This window comes from Myodes glareolus, chromosome X (assembly GCF_982192425.1).
Source record: "Myodes glareolus chromosome X, mMyoGla1.1, whole genome shotgun sequence".
In the NCBI taxonomy this organism is placed as follows: Eukaryota; Metazoa; Chordata; class Mammalia; order Rodentia; family Cricetidae; genus Myodes; species Myodes glareolus.
In genome coordinates this window covers 9830288-9850407 of record NC_142053.1, presented here as the reverse complement: position 1 = coordinate 9850407, position 20120 = coordinate 9830288, and positions in this window count along the sequence as shown.

Here is a 20120-nt window from a genome sequence, read left to right as displayed (position 1 = left end):
CCTAACTATCACAAATTTAGAGTTCTACTCATCAGTAAAAAACAATGACATCTTGAATTTTGCATGCAAATGGATGAAAATAGAAAACGCTTTACTGAGTGAGGTAAGTCAGACCCAAAAAGAGGAATATGGTATGTATTCACTCATATGCGGATTCTAACCATAATTAAAGGTCTTTGAGCCTATTATTCGTGATCCTAGAGAAGCTAAATAAGAAGGTGAACCTGATGAAAATCATGTAACTATCTGCCTGGAGATTGGAAATAGACAAGAGTCCCAGAACCTTCATCTGGCAATGGATGGAGATAGAGACAGAGACCCACATTGGAACACTGGATTTAACTCCCTAGGTCCAAACGAGAAGCAGAAGAAAAGAGAACGTGAGCAAAGAAGGTAAGTTCAGAGAGAACCTTCATCCCACGATGGATGGCGATACAGACGGAGACCCACATTGGAGCACCGGACTGAGCCCCCCAAGGTCCAAATGAGGAGCAGAAAGAGGAAGAAAATGAAAAAGGAAATAAGGACTGCGAGGGATGCGATCACTCACTGATACAAGGGGACGGATCTAATGAGAGTTTACCAAGGCTAGTTGGACTGGGACTGAACGAGGACGCAATCCAACCAGATTCTCTGAATGTGGCCGGATTCTCTGAATATTGCTGGCCCGGAGTCTTTCTGAAAAGTCATTGACAATGGCACTGGGACTTGTTTCCTCTGCATATATTGGATTTTGCAGATCCAGTCCATCTGGACACTCACCTTCCTGGACCTGGAGGGAGGCGGGAGGAATTTGAACTTCCCACTGGGCAGGAAACCCTGACTGCTCTTAGGGATGGAGAGGGAGGAGGAGAGGGAGTGGGAGGAATGGGAGGGTGGTGGGAGGAGGGGCGGAAATGGAAACTTTTATAATTTAATAAAATTTACTTAAAAAAAAAGCAAAGAGGAACAGATTCATCCTTCCTTGGTTTTTCCTCTCTTATCCTGTTTAGAAACCTCTGGCATCAGAACAGCAGTGTGGTCAGTCTTCGTATAGCAATTAAAATTTAGACAATCCCCACAGGCATGCCCATAGACCAACCTAATATAGATAATTCTCACCTTCCTAGACCTGGATGGAGTGGGGAGGACCTTGGACATCCCACAGGGCAGGGAACCAACCCTGACTGTTTTTTGGACTGGAGAGGGTGGGGGAAGGGAAATGGGGGGAGGGAAAGGGAAATGGGAGGAGGGGAGGAGGTGAAAATTTGTAATAATAATAATAATAATAAACAAAAAAGAAACTCTTCCCAGGTAATTCTAGCTTATGTCAAGTTGCCAGCTAAAAAATAATCAGCACAAGTCATGTGGGTAAATGGAAATGATGCCAAAGTATATTTGAATTTGAGACTTACAATACTTGGACCAATTTTGGCACTTGGACAATAAAATATCAGACTGAGGAAATGGTTTTCTAACCATGATATGGATGCTTAGAAATGTTTATTGGAAAATTCAGGGGACCACATCAACACAATTAATAAAAACCCAGAGACAGAAATTGGGATTCAACCTGAAGGACAAAAAAGCCAAACAGCCTGCCACTGGGTCTTCCGTCTACCTCAGTGCAAAATGATGATCCTGCCTCCAGGAATCTCAGAATGAGACTGTCTGAGAACTACCTCCTCCCATTTTATATTCTTCTCTAGGGATGGGATTAAAGGCATGTACTAGCTGGTTTCTATGGCAAGTTAGTGTGGTTACTGGGATTAAAGGTGTGTGTCACTATTGCCTGGTCTGTAAGCCTGACCAGTGTGACTGATTTACTCTATTATCTTCAGGCAAGCCTTTTTTTATTAAAATACAAATAAATATTATTACAGATCACAGAAAATAGTTTGGGGAAAAAATGAGTGCTATTAGAAACTGAATGTGAGAACTCTTATAGATGGCATATTAGTAAAAATTAAGGGCTGTTCCTTGTTGTATGCATTGTGTATCTCACGATTGCAGTAGGATTGCAAATCTGAGGATAGCCTGAGTCACAAATTGAGGACAAGATCAGCCTGAGCTGCAATGAGACCTTATCTCAGAATAAAACAAAAATATGAGAGAGAGAGTATGAATGAATTGTGGGAGCAGCAGTAAGTATCAAAGGTCAACTATGAAAATGTCATATGTAAGGTAACAAAAGAACCTTGTCTTGCAAAGGGTGAGTTATAAATGGGTTTGAGAAAGAGGATTTTAAGTAAAAATACTACTATAAACAAAGTTGAGGGGTGAAAATGTAGACATATTTTGAGAATGTTAAATAACTGAAGAGTCACTTATAGTATAGAGATATTGGAAACAAAGTAACAGTAAATGATACCAGAAACACTGGGAACTAACATGATCATATCTAAAGGCTATGAATTCTAAACATATAATTCTAGTGCTTTCTTTTCCAGCTTTCAGACGCATTTTCCCAATAGCCCCATGATAATATTTATTTAATTGTTTTTAACAGATATTTAATTTAATATATCTAAGAATTAAAATCTTGTTCTTTTTCAGACTTCCCTATCTTGGTAAAATGAAACCAGTGACTCAAATGAAAAAGATGAAGGATATGCACTGGTCTTATCTCTTACCAAAAATTTACCACTAGTCTGTGTAAGTCCTGCATTTAAATTGTGTCTCTAATCAATTTATTTCTTACTGCATCTTAGTACAATTGAGTCTAAATTTTCATATGACTAAAGCAAAATTTTGATACATTTCTCTGTTTCTAAAGTTCCATATCTTTATACTTATCAGACTTTAGGTAGAAATATTTTCACTTCAATGAGGGATATTAGTATATGAAACATGAATAGTAACTTGAAATATGTCTCTGTATTAGGTCTTGTATACTTGTGCTTTCATTTTATGAGGACAATATCTTAAATAGCTATAGACTCAAAGAGGATAAAACACATGGAGTAGAATTTGGCATAAAAATAGCCAATTTTGGGCTGGAGAAAGGGCTCAGCGCTTAAGAGCACTGACTGATCTTCCAGAGGACCCAGGTTCAGTTCCCAGCACCCACACAGCAGCTCACAAATGTCTGAAAATCCAGTTCCAGGGGATCTGACACCTTCATATCAATGCACATAAAATAAAAGATAAATAAATCATAAAAATAGCCAATTTTCAAGTGCTTAAGGGAGAAGAAATTATAAATTTTGTATACTCCTCTTTTTGCTGCAGTTTGTTCCTCTGTATTATTGTGTATGGGTATTGAGTATTGGGTAATGTATGCTCAACACTCAATTAGTCATGCAAGCATGTTTTTCAGTACTAGATGGATGGCACCATACAGATTTAAATTCAGTAAGAGCTGAAAGTACACTGTGGATAAAATTCTTTCCCATGTGACTGATTCTCATCTCTTATTTCATTTACAGCAATCATACAAGTAACACAAAGTAAGCATCTAGCCAAACACATTATGCCTTATGCCTTTTCCATTTTTCAGAGATATATGTGTGATTTCTTTTACTTTATTTAGATGTTGACTCTTAAAGCACATCTTACCTGACTAACAATGAAATTATTTCTCAAAGAACACTTGAAAAATATTCATTTGCATCATTTATATATTCACTTATTTTGCTTTAGTTTTCTCAGTTAGCTTAACAGTTTCTCAAAAATATATGATATATTCATCTGTTAATTAACTTAAGCCCTCTTCCAATCAAAAGAAAGTGGCTTGAGAAGTTGCTCTGTCTTGTTCACTAATATGTCTACAGTCTCTACAGTCTTGCCCTAAAACAATCACTTAATGAATTTCTAGTAAATACATGGGAATAAAGATTTTAAAGGATACATTAGTGGAAAAAGCTATATTTAATCAGCAGTTTAGAGACTTTTGTAATAGTTTGTGTGAAGGGCTCTGGATAAAGGCAGAGAGGTTGTAAAAGGAATTCTTGCATAGAGTACAGGTAATTTAATGGTTATTGAATCACACACATGGGGAAGTCAAATTTAATTATAACGGGTCAAGTAAAGGAATCTGCAAAGATAATTATAACAGCCACACAGAAATTCACTTCACTAAGTGTATCAAAGGACTAATTCTACACCACATACTGTCCTAAGGTGTGAAGACAACAAAGACAAAAGAGAAAGTGTCCAATATAAAATTTGTTACTGTACTAATATTAAAGGATAGAATCTCAAAAAATTTTCTAACGCAATAATGGCTGTTTGCATAGGGTTCAACATGCTTCACACACCTTAATCCCAGCACTTGGGAGGCAGAGGTAGGAGAATCTCTGTGAGTTTGAGGCCAGCCTGGTCTACAAGAGCTAGTTCCAGGACAACTATGACTGTTACACAGAGAAACCTTGTCTTCAAACACAAAAAAACAAAACAAAAAACAACAACAAAAACCACTTCTACATATATACATATAAAAAGAAATACAAAATAAAAAGAGTGAGTTTGGAGTAAGGAATGATAAGAGCTCTGATTATGGTGGGTTTGAAGCTAAAAGTAAAGATTCTCAGAAGCAGTTCACATTTTCCGTAAACTAAGACTAAGATTTTAGCTAACTATATAGAGTCATCAGAGTTATGGACTGGAAGAGATCATGTCAAAAGAGTATACAAAGAATCATCATGTCGAGACAGTATAGGTGAGTAAATAAAAGCTACAGAACATATTCTTTTAAAGAAGGCATCTGATAGGAGAAATAGAAAGGGAGTTTGATCAAAGCTAAAGTAAAAACCAATTTCAAAAAGTGACAGACTATTAGAATGAGAAGGTATCTTATAAAAGGTTACTCAATTTAATGAACTAAATTAACAACAACTTTAGGTATTTAACCCATCCTTCCATTCATCTGCTCACTAAGTACTTTCTCAGTTGCTGCCTATACAGTCTTCTCCTCATGTTGACTTGATCTACCTGGAAAGATATACATTAAACAACCAACCAAGAAGTGTTTGGAGGCCTTGCTGATCAGATATTACAGTCTACCATAGCTGTAATTTTCTCTAAGCTGGGGAACATGGAGGACTCTTTCCCCAACAGCACAAGCTTCTTGCTCTCCACCTAATTTCATCTGGAGGATGACTCTCTTCCGAAGTTACCTGACTTATCTCAAGTGTTACAATTGACACAATTCCCTGCAAATGCTCTTCCCCTGAAGAAATTAGGCAAGTGCTCTGGTAGCTTTGATAGGGCCATGCTTTCACTAACCAGCTATACGATATGAGCATGACACTTAGCGAAAATGAGGGTTTTTCCCTAGGCTCCTAAATCCTGTCTATTTGATATATTCTGGAAAAAAAGTTGAACTGATTCACTGAAACTGTCTACTAGAGGGCTGTCTACATTGTACCCATAGCTGCCCGAACCCTGTTCTGTAATTCTGCTCCCTCCAACCTCATGAACCAGTGCAGCCAGCCATGCCAAAGAAGAAGCAGAGCCATTAAGCAGTTGTTGACAATTGGTAGTTTCTGGGAGAAAAAAAAATCATTTATCTTCAATAGAGTAACACTGAGCTTTATCCTCAGGAGCAGTTTTCAACACAAAGCAGACTCTATATCTTTCTTTGTTTGAGTTTGGTTTTAGTTTTTGTTTTATAAGAGAGAAAAACATCATAAAATGGAGTGGGTAGGGGAGGGAGGTTCTGGGAAGAGTGCAGAAAGTAGAATTAATATGGTCAGAACATTTTGCATGGAAATTTTTAAAAATAAAAAATAAACAAAGCATATGAGACACCACAAAAATGCTAGTAAATGTCAGCTTTAATTCATTATTTCTCTCATGTGCTCTCTCTCTCTCTCTCTCTCTCTCTCTCTCTCTCTCTCTCTCTTTCTCTCTCTTCTCTCACTTATTGCATGTATTTGAGTATAAATGAAAATAACCCGCATAAAGCTCCAGAACCTATTGAATAATCTGCAGCCACATAATAAGAAAAAATTAAGGGAGAATATCTACAAGGAAAATAAAGAATCTGTTCTGACTTTGGCATATCTGAGATCACAGAGCTTTCTCAGGGCCAAATAGAAAGGTGAAAACTGTCAGTATCGCTCACACAATGGGAATCTTCTTGGTCTCATTTGCCTTTTCCACAGAGAATACTAGAGCTGCTTTTCACTAAGGTAACTAATAACAATTACTATTACCATACCTGTCTTAAAAAATGATAACGGGACTTTTTGTAGTTTAAAGAAACAGATTTGTTAGAGATATAAAGGTACTAAATTATAAAGTGTATTGGTACTTGTAAGTGTAAAATCATTCTGGTATTGTATGGGTAAAATAAAAATGACTTATTGATGTTCAGTGAGCTGTGTGTAAGTTGTCCTCAGGGACTCACTCACTGTCAGTTTTCAGAGAACCACCTTCTGTCCTAGTAACAGCCTGGATAATAAAGGGACCTCTATGGTACCTCTTCAGCCAACAACTCAACCAAAGGGAACCCAGTCCCACAACTGAAAACCTTGTCTAACTACAAAAATGGCCAGTTGAAACTCCATATCTTCCATTACTAGGAGTCCTTGCTAGGGACACCTTCATAGATTCCAGGAAGTTTCCACTGAACTACATTTCCATACCACTCCCCAAGTGACCCCCAACTCCAGGTGTCTCTCTCTTCACTTTCTCCCTCCATTCATTTGCCAACCTCACCTGATCCCTCTTTTTCCTGTCTCCACCTGCCCCCAGGTAACCCACAAAATCTACTTCACCCCCATTTTCTAGCTTCTTTGGCACAAAAAATCTGCAGTCTAGGAAAGAGAAATGTGGACAGCAACCTAACCACAAAACCATCCACCTACAATCTGTGCTGACTGCTAAATGTGTTGGGACAATGGTGGCTCAGAAATGGTAGGAGCTACTAACCTCACTAAATATTTAGTTAAACCAAACTAACTCATGTTTAAATCAAACTAACTAGTGTTTGGTTTAACTTGCAGTCCATTTCACAAGAGGAAGCCCATGTCCTATACTGCCTGGATGGCCAAGAACCAGAGACTGGATAGCCCAGAGTCCCAGAATCAGAGCCTTGTCTATTCATCATCAGAGGGGCTTCCCTGTCAGCTGATAGGAGCAAATGCAGAAACCCACAGTCAGACAATATTTAGAGAGAAAGAGAGTCTAAATTGGAGGTCTCCACTGGGCCTGCTCACTTTGTGATATAGAAAAGATCCCAAGAGAACATGCCCCACGGAATAAATTAATCAGGGCTTCTAGAGGTTCACAGAGGCTGAAACAGCAAGCACAGGGCCTTCATGGGTCTATACAAGGTTCTCTGTGTATATGTTACAGATTGATGCTTTTGTGGGTGTTATGAAACAATCTTTTTGTACACCGTGAAGATGTGTTGCTCTCATTGGCTTAATAAAGAGCTAAATGGCCAACAGATAGGCAGGAAGAAGTGAGGCAGGACTTGCAGACAGGAAGAATAGAGAACTCTCTGGGAGAAAAAAAGGAGAGTAGCCAGCTAGACACAGAGAAAGCAGGATGTGCACAAGATGAGGTAACAAACAATGAGCTACATGGAAGCAAGTAAATTAATAGTAATGTGTTAACATAAGTATAAGGGCTAGTTATAAACAAGCTCGAGCTATCAACCAAGCATTTTTAATTAATAATAACTTTTTGTGTTTTGTTTTTTGGACCTGGCTGATGGGACCGAATATTTCATCTACCTGTGGAAATCCTAACAGGTGAAGCCAGTGTTTCTCTGACTACTTGCCTGCTCTTTAGACTCTTTTCCTGCTATTGAGTTGCCTTGTCGAGCCTACTAAGAGAGGCTTCCTCCTTGTTTTATTGTGTCTTGTTTTTATCCTGCTTGACTGTAAACTTTTGGAGGCCTACTTTTTTTCTTGAGGAAATTGAAGGGGAGTGAATCTATGGAAGAGGGGAGGTAGGAGTGTAACAAAAATTCTAGTTGGTCTTAATAATAAAAATCCAGAGTTTTGGGTAAATGCTTAAAATTGGGGTAATTATTGAAAGATCAGAGAAATAAAGGAGGCAGCCACAAGAGAGATGTTTTAACTCTACTGAATCCTCAAAACAAAGTAGGCAAGATCCTGTCTCCAAGAATACACAGAGTGCCCTGAGTTCCTGTCTTCTCCCGCCTTGTATTCCTCTCTCTACCCAGTCATATCCCTTCCTGTCTCTACCTTCCTAGTCCTGGGAGTAAAGATGTGTGACTCCCAAATACTGGATTAAAGGTGTAAAACACCACAGACTGGCTCTGTTTCTCTTTTAGATTAGATCGATCTAGTGTAGCCTAGGGTAGAGTTGAATTCAAAGAGATCCTTCTGCCTCTCCCTCCTGAGTGCAGGCATTAAAGGCATGTGCCACCACTGCCTGGGCCCTGTGAGTAACTTGTGGCTTAGCTCCACACTCTGATCTTCAGGTCAGTTTTATTAGTTAGATCACAAACAAAATATTACCTTGGGGGGATTAAGGAGTGGGGAGAGGGGAAACTGTGGTTGTGATGTCTTGTATGAGAGAAGAATCTATTTTCAATAAAGAAAGAGAGAAAAAGCAATAAAATAAAAGTTATTTATGTCTTTATTAAAGAAGGTAAAACACCAACTGTAAAGAATAACACAAGCTACTATAAGTAACCCAGGAATATATAAAATAAAATAATATATATTACAACATCAAAAAATAAAATAAATATGGATCTATTCCTACTGCTTTTAATGGCTTTTTGGAACCTATTCTCTTTGGATGGATACCTTGCACAGCCTAGATATAGTAGGGAGGGCCTTGGATCTTCCCCAAAGCAATGTGCCTTACCCTTTCTGGGAAGTAGATGAGGGGTAGGGTGAGGGGTAGGTGGAGGGAAAGGGAGAAGGGGAAGGAGTAAAAATTGGGATTGGTATATAAAATAAAAAAAGATAACTTGTTTTCTTTTTAAAAAAAAATAAAAAGAAAGAAAAAAGAAAAAAATGTTCTTTAAATAAAATTTAACAAGTTAAGTCACTTATTCTGGATATACTGAAATAATGATATGGCATTTGTTCATTATTAACTCATGCCACATTTATAGACCCATCATTGTTGAAATATCTTTACATCCTAATGCTGAATCCTAATTGATCATGTTAATTTTTCCCTTTAAATGTGCTATCAAATTTGTTTTCCTAATGTTTTGTCAAGAAATTTTGCTACCTGCAGGGCAGTGATGGTGCATGTCTTTAATCCCAGCACTTGGAATGCAGAGGCAGGCGGATGTCTGTGAGTTTGAGGCCAGTCTGGTCTACAAGAGCTAGTTCCAGGACAGGCTCCAAAGCTACAGAGAAACTCTGTCTTGAAAAAACAGAAAAAAAAGAAAGGAAAAAGAAAAAAAAAGAAAGAAAGAAATTATGCTACCATGATAATCAGACATGTTGATCTATAATCTTCTTTATTTTGTAATGCTCTTGTCTGGCATTGATATGATGGTAATTCTATCTTCATAAAATGAATTTAGATGTGCTCTCACTGTCTCAATTTTTGCAAAAGATTAGAAGGAATGTGTGATGTGTTTAGAATAAAAAACTGGGAACAGGACATTGAGGTAGATGCCTTCATATCTAAACAATACAAGGGAATGCAATAGTTCTTTAAAATCAACTTTAAACCAATATTTAAAGCCTTTGTGTACCCTTTTGCTAGTAGCAAGAAATTGTACTGCTCAAATTTGCAAATATTTTCACCCCTAGTGCCTTGTTTCCTTATCTTGCGTATAGTAGATAAATACTGAATAACTTTGAAAATGAGTTGGTTTGAATAAAAGTACAAAGCCTGAAAGTATGATGCTGATTTCATATCCTCCAACCTCTCTTTCTAGATTTATTGCTTTGATACTTGTTTATTATAGGTTAAATATTAAACTGAATTTACTAATTTTGTTTTTGAACTGTTGACTTAGTATTTATATGCCTTATATACCTTTGAAATAAAAGAATTCATTTTGACTCATGCTCAGAACACAGTGGTGCAGGAGAATTATCTGTATTCTGTCAATCAAAACACTGATTTGTGGCGCGCTGCTTGACCAGCAAGCAAGAACGACCACGAAATCGAGGATTCTTCTCTGATCACACTTTATTGGAGCCTTTTGGTTGAAGGGAGAGCAGGAAGCGAGAGAGAGAAGGAGAAGAGAGAGAGAGAAAAGGCGAAAGAGAGAGAGAGCAGGAAGCGAAAGAAAGAGAAAAGTGAAAGAGAAAGAAGTCCAAGTGGCAGCTGCTTTTCTAGGGTGGAGAGGCTCGGATACTTTCCTGATTGGTGAATACCATTCCACTGAAGCCTGGGGCTTCAGGCTAGGGAACAAGGCTCAGTTATGCAAATACAGGCCAAACATCAAAAGGATCTGTTTACCTCCAAGCTGCAGGACCACCTGCGCCATATTGTAATGGTGATTTCCTGACGGCTCCTTACACTGATTGGCCAGGCAGGAAGTATAGGCGGGTCAACCAGACAGGAAGTAGAGGCAGGATGATGAGAACAGGAGAAGGCTAGGAAGGAGGAAGCCCATTCCTCCATTCCATTCCTGCCCAGATCATCGAAGAAGCAACATGTGAACTGACAGCTGAAAAAGGTACCAAGCCATATGGCTAACATAGATCAGAATAATGGATTAATATAAACTACAAGAGTTAACAAGAAGCCTGAGCTAATGGGCCAATCAGTTTATAATCTTATGGAGTCCTGTGTGTGATTTTCTTTGGGACTTGCCAGTTGTGGGGTACTGGGCAGGGCAGTAACCCCCAACAAACAGGACCCTTCATGTTATAACACATTGAGCACTAAATAAAATGACAACTCTCAGCATTAACCTTGAATTTCACTGTGAGATCTCTTTCAGTCTCCTATTAGATATTTTTCCAGGTTAGTGTTAATGTTTCTAATGCTAATGTTGCTATCATTTACTTTATCTTCTTTAATATTATTTATTCATATGCTGCATTTACCTCACTAATGAGGATTCTGTTTGTTTTAAACATAAGGAAACCAGGCCCAATCATTTAAGTATTCATCACAGTTTTAAATAATAAGTAAACCCAACCCATAAAACCACAAAGGCTAAGATTTGCTATGATAGCAATGACTGGCTTTTCTTTGGTTTAAAGAAAATGAACCATTATTAACTAACTGTTTTCATAAAATGGAATATAAAAATTTAAGATTGAAAATAGGCTAGTCCCTGTTGAATTACAGTGAATTTATATTAATTTTCAAGAGTAGATTTTATGTCTTCCCAACACCATGTGACATCACTTACACAACTTGAAATCAGCAGTAAACAGATAGGATGTTTTTACCACAAAAGGTATCAAATAGTAAAAATAAATCACATACCAAACTTTGTTTTCTTTTTCTTTTTTTGCCAAAAATTACCAGATGTATTAGCAGACTATGAGAAAGGCAAATATAAAACCCTAAGACTGAAATGTCTAAACTGTTAGTACTTCTTTCCCTTATTTAGATAGAAGTAAATTGGACCAAAGTAGACAGTGGAGGAAAAATGAAAAAATAGAGATGGGAACAAAGAAGGAGAGGGAGAAAGAGATATAGGAAGGTAAGCAGGGACAGCAGAAAGAGGGGGCATCAAAGGGAAAGAAGTATATAATAAAGTGTGAGGTATTGTCTTATAGTCAAAACTACCATTTGGGATATACTTTGTGCCATTTATCCTTTATCACAAGTATGAACAGTTTATGCCTTTAACCTCTAATTTTAAGCAGTTTATCTCAAGATACAATTTTATGATTTATGCTTTGCACATCATGAGTACAGAATATGTCTTCAGAAGCCAATAGCATAGTTTTTTAAATCCCTTCCATTGGCATAATGACATAGTTTAAAGAGAAAAAAATGGTAAAATAAGAGAACTTCTGTTCTTTGAGTCTTTATATATACTGTCTTCACTGGGATTCAGGAAAGGATTATCAGAAAATGTTTGTGTGTATGCATGTGTTTGTGTGTGTGCTTGTGTGTACAGAATAAAAGAGAGGGTTGCCTTAAGAATGGCCTCATTTCAGGGCCTTGTAAAGGCCTTAGAGTGCTCAGGGAAAGCCCTTCATTGGCACTCAGTGCAAAGACATGGGAAGTCTCACTGAAAGAAGCTAGCTGCAATCACTGGCTGCTAGAGCAATAAAAACAGAGACTTTGTTCTCAAAAGCTTGCTGAAAGCATAACATTGGGCTATTGAGACAGCTCAGTCTCTCTCACACACTCCCACTCATCTTTGCCAAGGTGCAGGACAGCCCAGCTCAGCCCAGCACACAGAGAATTGCTGCCTCTGAAAGAAACCAAGTAGCTCACAGGCAGCAATAAAGTTCTTGAAAGAATGTACCAAAGGAAAGTTTTGGGTCTTTAATTTGTTTACAACTTAAGTCTGGGGTTTATCAGCAAGGAGGACTTTGAGGCTTTCAGGATTTATTGAGGGATTTTTTTTCATTCTCTCTCAAATGCCATGTAAATCTCAAAAGGTGACAGGAGCTTCAAGGACATGGTTTTCTCTGGAATTCTTGATTCATTTAAAAAGATATGAATGAAAGCTATATCATATGGATAATATTGTAGACTATAATCCTGAAAGAATGTTTCCCAAATACTCATCACTGTCATGGTAAAGAGTACAAAATTAATTCTGGGTTCCTATTTTTCTAGATATGAATGAATGAATGAATGAATGATCTAATGAATTAATGAAATCAGGTGTCTACCTGGTAGTGATAATGCTTAAAGAAATAACACATGTAAAATCCTCACTTGCAGGAGAAAATATTGTTTTACTAATTCATCCTTATAACAGTTTACCAATCAACAATCATGAGCCAGATCCTATGACAGCAGTTAGGATCATGTCTCAGTGACTCTCAAAGCTGAACATGCATCACTTGGAAGGCTCACTAAAACAAAGAATTTTGGCTTCAACCCAATCTCTTATTCATTAAGGCTGGAGTACAGCCCAGGAATATGCATTTGTAACAAGTACTCAGGAGATCGTGTTGGTTAAAAAAGTGGACTTTTTAAGTAACACTCACTGTTTATAAAATGAAAAACAAGATACTGATTAGATACACAGCAGTAACCAGCAAGTACTACGGAGAATACTTCTGTGCAGACAATGAAGAGGAGCACTTCAACCAGGTCTTCAATGAAGATCGAAAAAGGATTTCCCAAAAGGCGGGGTATATCAACTGACTATTACATTATGATTTTATTTTCAGCCAGGTGAAACATCACAAATATATCCCCAAACAGAGAAAAAAATAGGTCTACAGACAGACATGGGAAATATCAAACCACGGTGGTTTTTGAGACTAGCAAGTTATCTGTGACAGTAGTTGGAGCAGGTAGCAAATGTTACCTACAACACGTGACATAAACTCGGCACAGAAAAGGCACTTGATTAGCATGGAAATAAATTAAATTGCAAATAAATATCATACAATTTATGAGAACTTGAGAAGAACATATCATGTGTTCTTAGGTTCAGTTCTTCAAGAGTTATCAAAATCATTTATTAGAAAAGGCAATACACTTTCAGAATGGCGAAGCAATTCACCAGAAACAATGTGATAGAGAACAGCTAAGAAGGCCTACAAGATTCAAAGGAATTTCTTCTGGATTCTTGAAATGGTACAGAGTAAAATGTCTACAGTTTCGCCTAGGATTAAGGTTAATGTTTTTGCCTTACGTAACCAGGTATTTCTAGGGAATGCTACATACGCCAAGCAAGTCAATTGGTATAATCCCCTAGAATCAGCTGAAATGAAGTGAACAAAATGGTTGAAATTAGCCTCTAAAGTTTCTGAATCTGGGATTGTTGACCACCAGGGTGCCCAAAAGAATTTGAGAGAAAGAAGACACCAGACAAAAAAAAAAAAAAAAAAACAGAGATCAGTGAGAAGTATACTACTAGCAGAGTTTCACTCTGCTACCAAACATCCCTAATGCCCTGTCCTTGACAGTCCTCACATTCTTGATGCACTAAATTCGTCAATAGCATTCCTGTAACATCTCTTCACCTCTCCCATGCCCACCCACCTTCTTCCCTCCCTCTTCCCTCCCTCCCTCCCTCCTTCTCTCCTTCTCTCCCTCCCTCCCTCCACTCCTCTCTAAGCCAAGTTCAATTTCTGTCTCTTGCAATCTAATCAGTTGTGACTGCTCTTGTCAGCGATCACTAGAGATCTAAAGCATGGCATTGACTCTGAATGGGCCTATATTCCATAGGACGGACCTCTAGTAGAAGCTTCTCGGAGACAGTGAGGTTTGTCTGCCTCAGCACAGTAACAGGGTTTTGTCAAAGTGAAGAGACAGGGGGTCTTCCAAAATGCAGAGTAGAGCAAAAATAAATACTCTAGCATTTATTTTTAAGAATGTGGTTTTAAACACTGGTTAGGAGCTCTGTCTGGTAAGGTGGAGGATTTTTTACACAGAGTGAAACATCAAATCTGAATAAGTCAAACATACCAAGTTTCAAGGTTTGGACTTTCTCCTATAAGACCTGCAGGGCCAGTGAGGAAAGCAAACAAACAAATCAGGTGCCTGGTTTTATTCCTCTCACTGTTAATGGTCTCTCTCTCTGGTGTTTGGTGATAGACATTGGGCTTTAACATAGGATACAAAGGATTCCCTTGACCCAAAAGCACCTATAATAGCAGCATGAAGTATAGTTCTTCAAGTGCTGTCACGATAGGAGAACTAGGCTGGAAGTCAGATCTTTGAATATCATGTCCTTGTCTTTAAAATCAGAAGGAGAATTCCCATTGTCCATTTCTCACAGGGTAGCTATTCAGAGAACTAAAGTCATAAAGACAGAAGTTCTTCTCGCATTATAAAGAATTTTTGAGAAGTTTGTAAAGATTAATACATGCTTTAATCCTCTATTTTGGCAACTTTGCACCAAGCGTTTTCTGAATCACCAGTAGCAACAAGTTTTATTGGTTATGCACTTTTTCCCCAAGCAGCCACCTCTCTTTAAAGAAACTGCCTTCTCCTACACATTCTAATCAGGCTTGTTTTGTAAGGCTTTCCCTCCCCACCCTTTATATTTCTTTTTTCATTTCAGATCAGACAAGCTGCAATTACAAATTATTTTCAAGACATTTTTAAAAGACTGGGAAAGTATGTACATGCTCTAGTCCTTGGAGATCATGTTTTCTTATCAGGTTGTCTCTTCTTTATTAATGCTGTCCCAGAATCCCTTTCTTTAAGTATCTTCTTGTCTTTTATGGGAGGGAGTCTTGTCTCACAACTGACAATAAGCTTCCAAGAGTCATTCATCTTCTCTTTCACGCACACAACATTTAGCATTCTTTCAAGTTTCCGTCAGGAGAGTGCACTGACTGCAAATCCGCTGGGCCCCAGCCTGATGTTGGGAGCAGGACACACCTGTCTGGCACTGTCAGTTCTACCCTGATTTATTCAGAGATGTAAGTAAATGCCCTGAACAGCTTCAGTCCTAGGAAGTCCTTGTCAATGCAGTGATCTATCTATGCCTTCAGGGAAGCGTCCAAGAGATGTATTTAAATCTGCAGTCTTCCTTTACATTCCTTTTGGATGAAGCAAAAGCCTGCCTCAAGCTGCAGGATGGCTACAGTGTCTTTGCTGTAATGGGATGTGCAGAATTCTAACACTGCCACATTTTACTTCCTGTGCTGCACTGTGTCAAACCAACACATGTCCAGAAACTTTTCTGTTAACAGACCTGCATTTTAATAACATGATTCCAAAAAGTGTCCATTTTCCTAATTATTTCAGAATTATGTGGACAATAATTACCAACTTCCATTAGCAGCCCTAGTAGTAGTTAGAGCAAATTTCAAATGCATCTAGCAAGTGCTTTACACTAATATGTCTGCTTCATTAACTTCAATCAAAAGACAGCAGTGGCTCCTCATAGCAATAAGTTTGCTTTGATACATTCTCATCAAATATTGATCTGAATAGTCTGTAGGAGTGCTTAGTCAGGCTGTGTGAAATTTATTCACTGAATACATTATTTTTATCCCCAAAATGCCAGTTGTTATATGATAAAATCCATTTATTTGTGTTCAAACTTTACTAACAGCCAGTGCATCACTATTATTTGTGTGATAGTACACATCTTTGAAAATGTTTTCAGAGCAAAAACTTGAACAGAAAAAGACAGAACTCAAATTTATATCAGAAGATAAATGATATACTAAGTGTTCTGCCACTTCTTTTTTCTGCACCAAGTGTTCCCTATCCCCCAAGTATGTTTACGTAAACGTGACTTGTGTTAACTTGAACTTACATAGACTTTGTTGAAATGGAGTTGATTTTTAATTGCTTGTAAATTATTTTAATACAGAATAGACTTCTAATATTTAAAATGACACAGATTCAGGAAGGAAGGGGCATCTCTCATTAATGTATGTATTGTGGCGCATAGCTCCCAATTTCACATGTACTCCTCAGTTGCAGCTGAGGCCTGTGAGGTAGTGGAGAAGTGAGCAGAATACAGAGCAGAAGAAAGAACCAGGCTGAAGAGTTCTAAAGGAGGAGATAGGCAAGGTTAGTAAATAGACTCTGACAGTCCTGTAGAACTGACAAGAGACAAGGCACAAGGCATGAAATGGAAATTAGAAGGCCATTTAGCAATCCAAAATGGCAACTGTTCTGAAAGCTAACAAAGCTAACTGGAAATCAAAATCTAAAATATGCTTCCCACCTTATTTCATTGGGGATTTGAAAGTGACGTCACAATAAATTATAAGTGTTCTGTCTCTGATGGAGGAGAAAGAGGATGAGTGAGAAAATAAGCCATTTTTCAGGATAAGGAATAAAACTACATTAAATGTGCTCAGTGATCAGATGGAGTCAATTGACTTTAAGTAATTTGATATACAATAGGCACAGACATTGAGATTTGAACAATTAAAATGTTTATTATTTACCTGTTATGTGCTAGGATTTTATTCTAGGTGGTAAAATGCTGATGAGCAGAACATGATAACTACACTGTGCCTATTTTCCTTGATAATCTATTTGACTCAATTGTCTAAATGAGTGGTTCAAGTAGACTGAAACAGTCTGAAATATTACATTCAAATTTCCACACCCAGTACCTAGATAAAACCTTTACCCAACTCTGTGGTAATATATGCCTTGGCAGAGTTTAAAACTGTGGTAGTAACAATTCAAGAATCAAAATAGTGAAATTAATGCAGACAGGATTGTAATTTCCAAAAATAAAACTGATCCAGGTTCCAGATGCAAATCAAAAGGCAATGTGAGAAAAAAGAGTCATGCCTGTGTTGTCAACATGTATACAGAGGGTATATGCTTATGAGAGTGCCTTTTAAAATGCAAGTAATATCAACAAAATCAGGTGTCTTTATGCTTAGTTTATGTTGAAAAAGCTTTGGACTTATTAGCTCATTTATATGCTGATACATTGATTGTCCTGGGTTGGCAATATAACTTCTGTGACACAGACAGACATGTCAGGTCCAAAGAATAAGTGACTTTTCTGAGTTCACATGGCTAGTAACTATCAGAATCAAAACTCATTCATCAGACATTTTTTTCCAGTCTGATTAAGTGGTAACTCACTTCAGCTGTGTAGAATGTACCAAAGATAGGGAGTCACGCTTAATACAAGAATGAGAACTGTACATGAAATAGAGATGAGATTCTTTAATAGAAGGCAAAACAATAAATTCTTTCCAAAATTGTACATATGTTTATTGAATACCACAGATCCTTAATTGTAAACTGAAATTTTGCTTTCTGGGGGTCACTGGAGGATTGCACTTCATAATCGAACAATGGCTTAATGAATGTAATTTAGTGGCTCCACTTGCTAATATGACTAGTTCCTACTGTTTATTTCATTTCAAAATTGGACACTATCAGATATGGAAACATAATTACACTGTGTAGAAATAAGCCTCAAGATTTCTAGACCTGACAGAAGAAAGCTTGTGGGCATGTAATTAAGAGAGTGGGGGTGACCTACTTTTGCTGAGTTTCAGGGATCAACCTGTATAGCTGCCTGTGGATCAATTCATCTCCTTGTCTATTTTTCTCTTAATAATTCTGACCTCATTTCTTATTGTTTGTACTAATGAATTAATTTGTAGTTTAGTTATGTTGATTTAGAAATCCAAATAAATGAGAGATTGGGAAGTGTCAATTAAGCAATCTGTGGCATTCCTATCACAATGATTGCTTTGTTAGACTTGTTTTGCATTCAGTATTTGAAATTAATTTAGGGACAGAGGTAATGAGAGAGAATGGAGCTTGTGACAAGGTCATTGTAAGGAACTGCTCAACTTGTAAATCATCAAATGAAACTAAGAATCTTCCATAAAGAACTGTCAATATTGAAGTTAACCACCTGAGAACATTCAAAATTCTCGATGGCTCTCCATTTACAAAGAATAAAGATAAGTTTCTTTATTTTTGTGTTCCAGGCGATAACTGAACATTCAGGAAAGGAGTTGGTAAAAATAATATGAGAACTATGAGGCTTCTTGATGGAAATATTCAAGTGCTACTATAAATCTGAGGCCCCAGAGAGGCATCAAGGCTAGAAATCTATCAAGGATACCTTAGCATAAAATAGGAATTTTCTGATGATGAGAGAAACCCTACATTTATACTGTCAAGTATAGTAGCTACTGGCTATATGTAGCTACTGATCACTTAAAGTTAGCTAGCACTACTGAAAAAGTAAATATGTTAGCTTAATAAATTGAAATTTGTGATGGATGTTCCACATGGAGAGGACAACTAAATTTCAGCATGGAAAAGAATCATGCCATGATGATTGGATAAATTGGAACTCAGAGATTTTATTAGCCAAAAGAAAGTTAAATTTCAAAATGAGTAAATAAACAGTGTGCAATACTGCTGAGTTCAGACAGAATTGAGATTTTTATAGAGAAATGATTTACTCTTTCCATAGTTACAAAATAGACACTAAAAGCATATCATCCAGAAGTGTATCATCTTTAAAGGCACATAAAATGTTTTAGTAATTACTATTCATTTTTTTTAAAGTCTAAGATTTCTGTCTCTAAAAAAGAAAATTCTATTCTTTTAGTCTGCATATGCTACATTTCAAACAGGTGTTTGGAAACAAGCAACTTAATTCAGGCAGTGTTCTGCTCAGTAGCAGGATGCTAATGAGTAGTTCTCAAAGTAACCGTTTGTTTGATCAAATTTAACCATTTAGAGTCTTTTCAAGACAATTTATGTGCTCTGTGTAGCGAGCTATAAACTTGTCTGGAGGATAGATGTGGAAATTGTATTCAGCAAAAAGCCCAAAGTAATAACATGGATAGTTTCTTGACCACCTATTGAAGTCACTAAGGCAAGGGTTGTGCATCCCTGAAAAGAAAGCCTTTTGAGATCAATGCCTGTGTCTTTCATACATTGCCTGAACCTTCTTCAAATTGTCCATCTGCCGTTTCTTTCCTTGACTAGCTTGAACTCTTTACAATTCCATGTAAAATCCCCATGGTTCACTAACTTTTAAAGAGCAATATTTCTTCCTCACCTCATTTTGTGACAACATGCACAATGTAATCACACAACTGAAATATCTTGTCCTGAGCTTGAGAGACTTCAGTAGAGTAGAAAATATGCCATATAGAACTCTCCTCAAAAGAATTCACATTAGCTCATTGTGTTACAGTCATTTGGGGGGAATACAAAGGCAGACATTTTAATTCACTATCCAGTCACTCTTAAGTGATATGTCCAGAGAGGTCTGTTTAGCAAGCACAGTTCAAAGATCTGTTTTCTTATTTCCCAAGGCTATGCACCCCAATAGCTTCTCCCTGCCACTCGCGCTTGTCCCTGGTGATTTACTCCAACTGCTGTATGACCCTGACTAATTCAATCCACTTGCTTACAAATAGCAGTCTCACAAAAGCACTGAGGTTTGACGGCACGGAGCTCCTCTTTTAGTAGTATTAGCACACATTCTACAGTGTGAAAACTGATACAAGATGTGTGATTCTTCCTACAAAGGGCAATCTCATATTGAGTTGTTCCCCAAGGTCTTCAAAAGGAGAGTGCAGTGGGTTAGGAAACTGAAAAATAAAAAAGATATTATTCAAAAGATATTAGAAGGATAATAACATCAGGAAGATGTCATTACTCCGGAACATGTA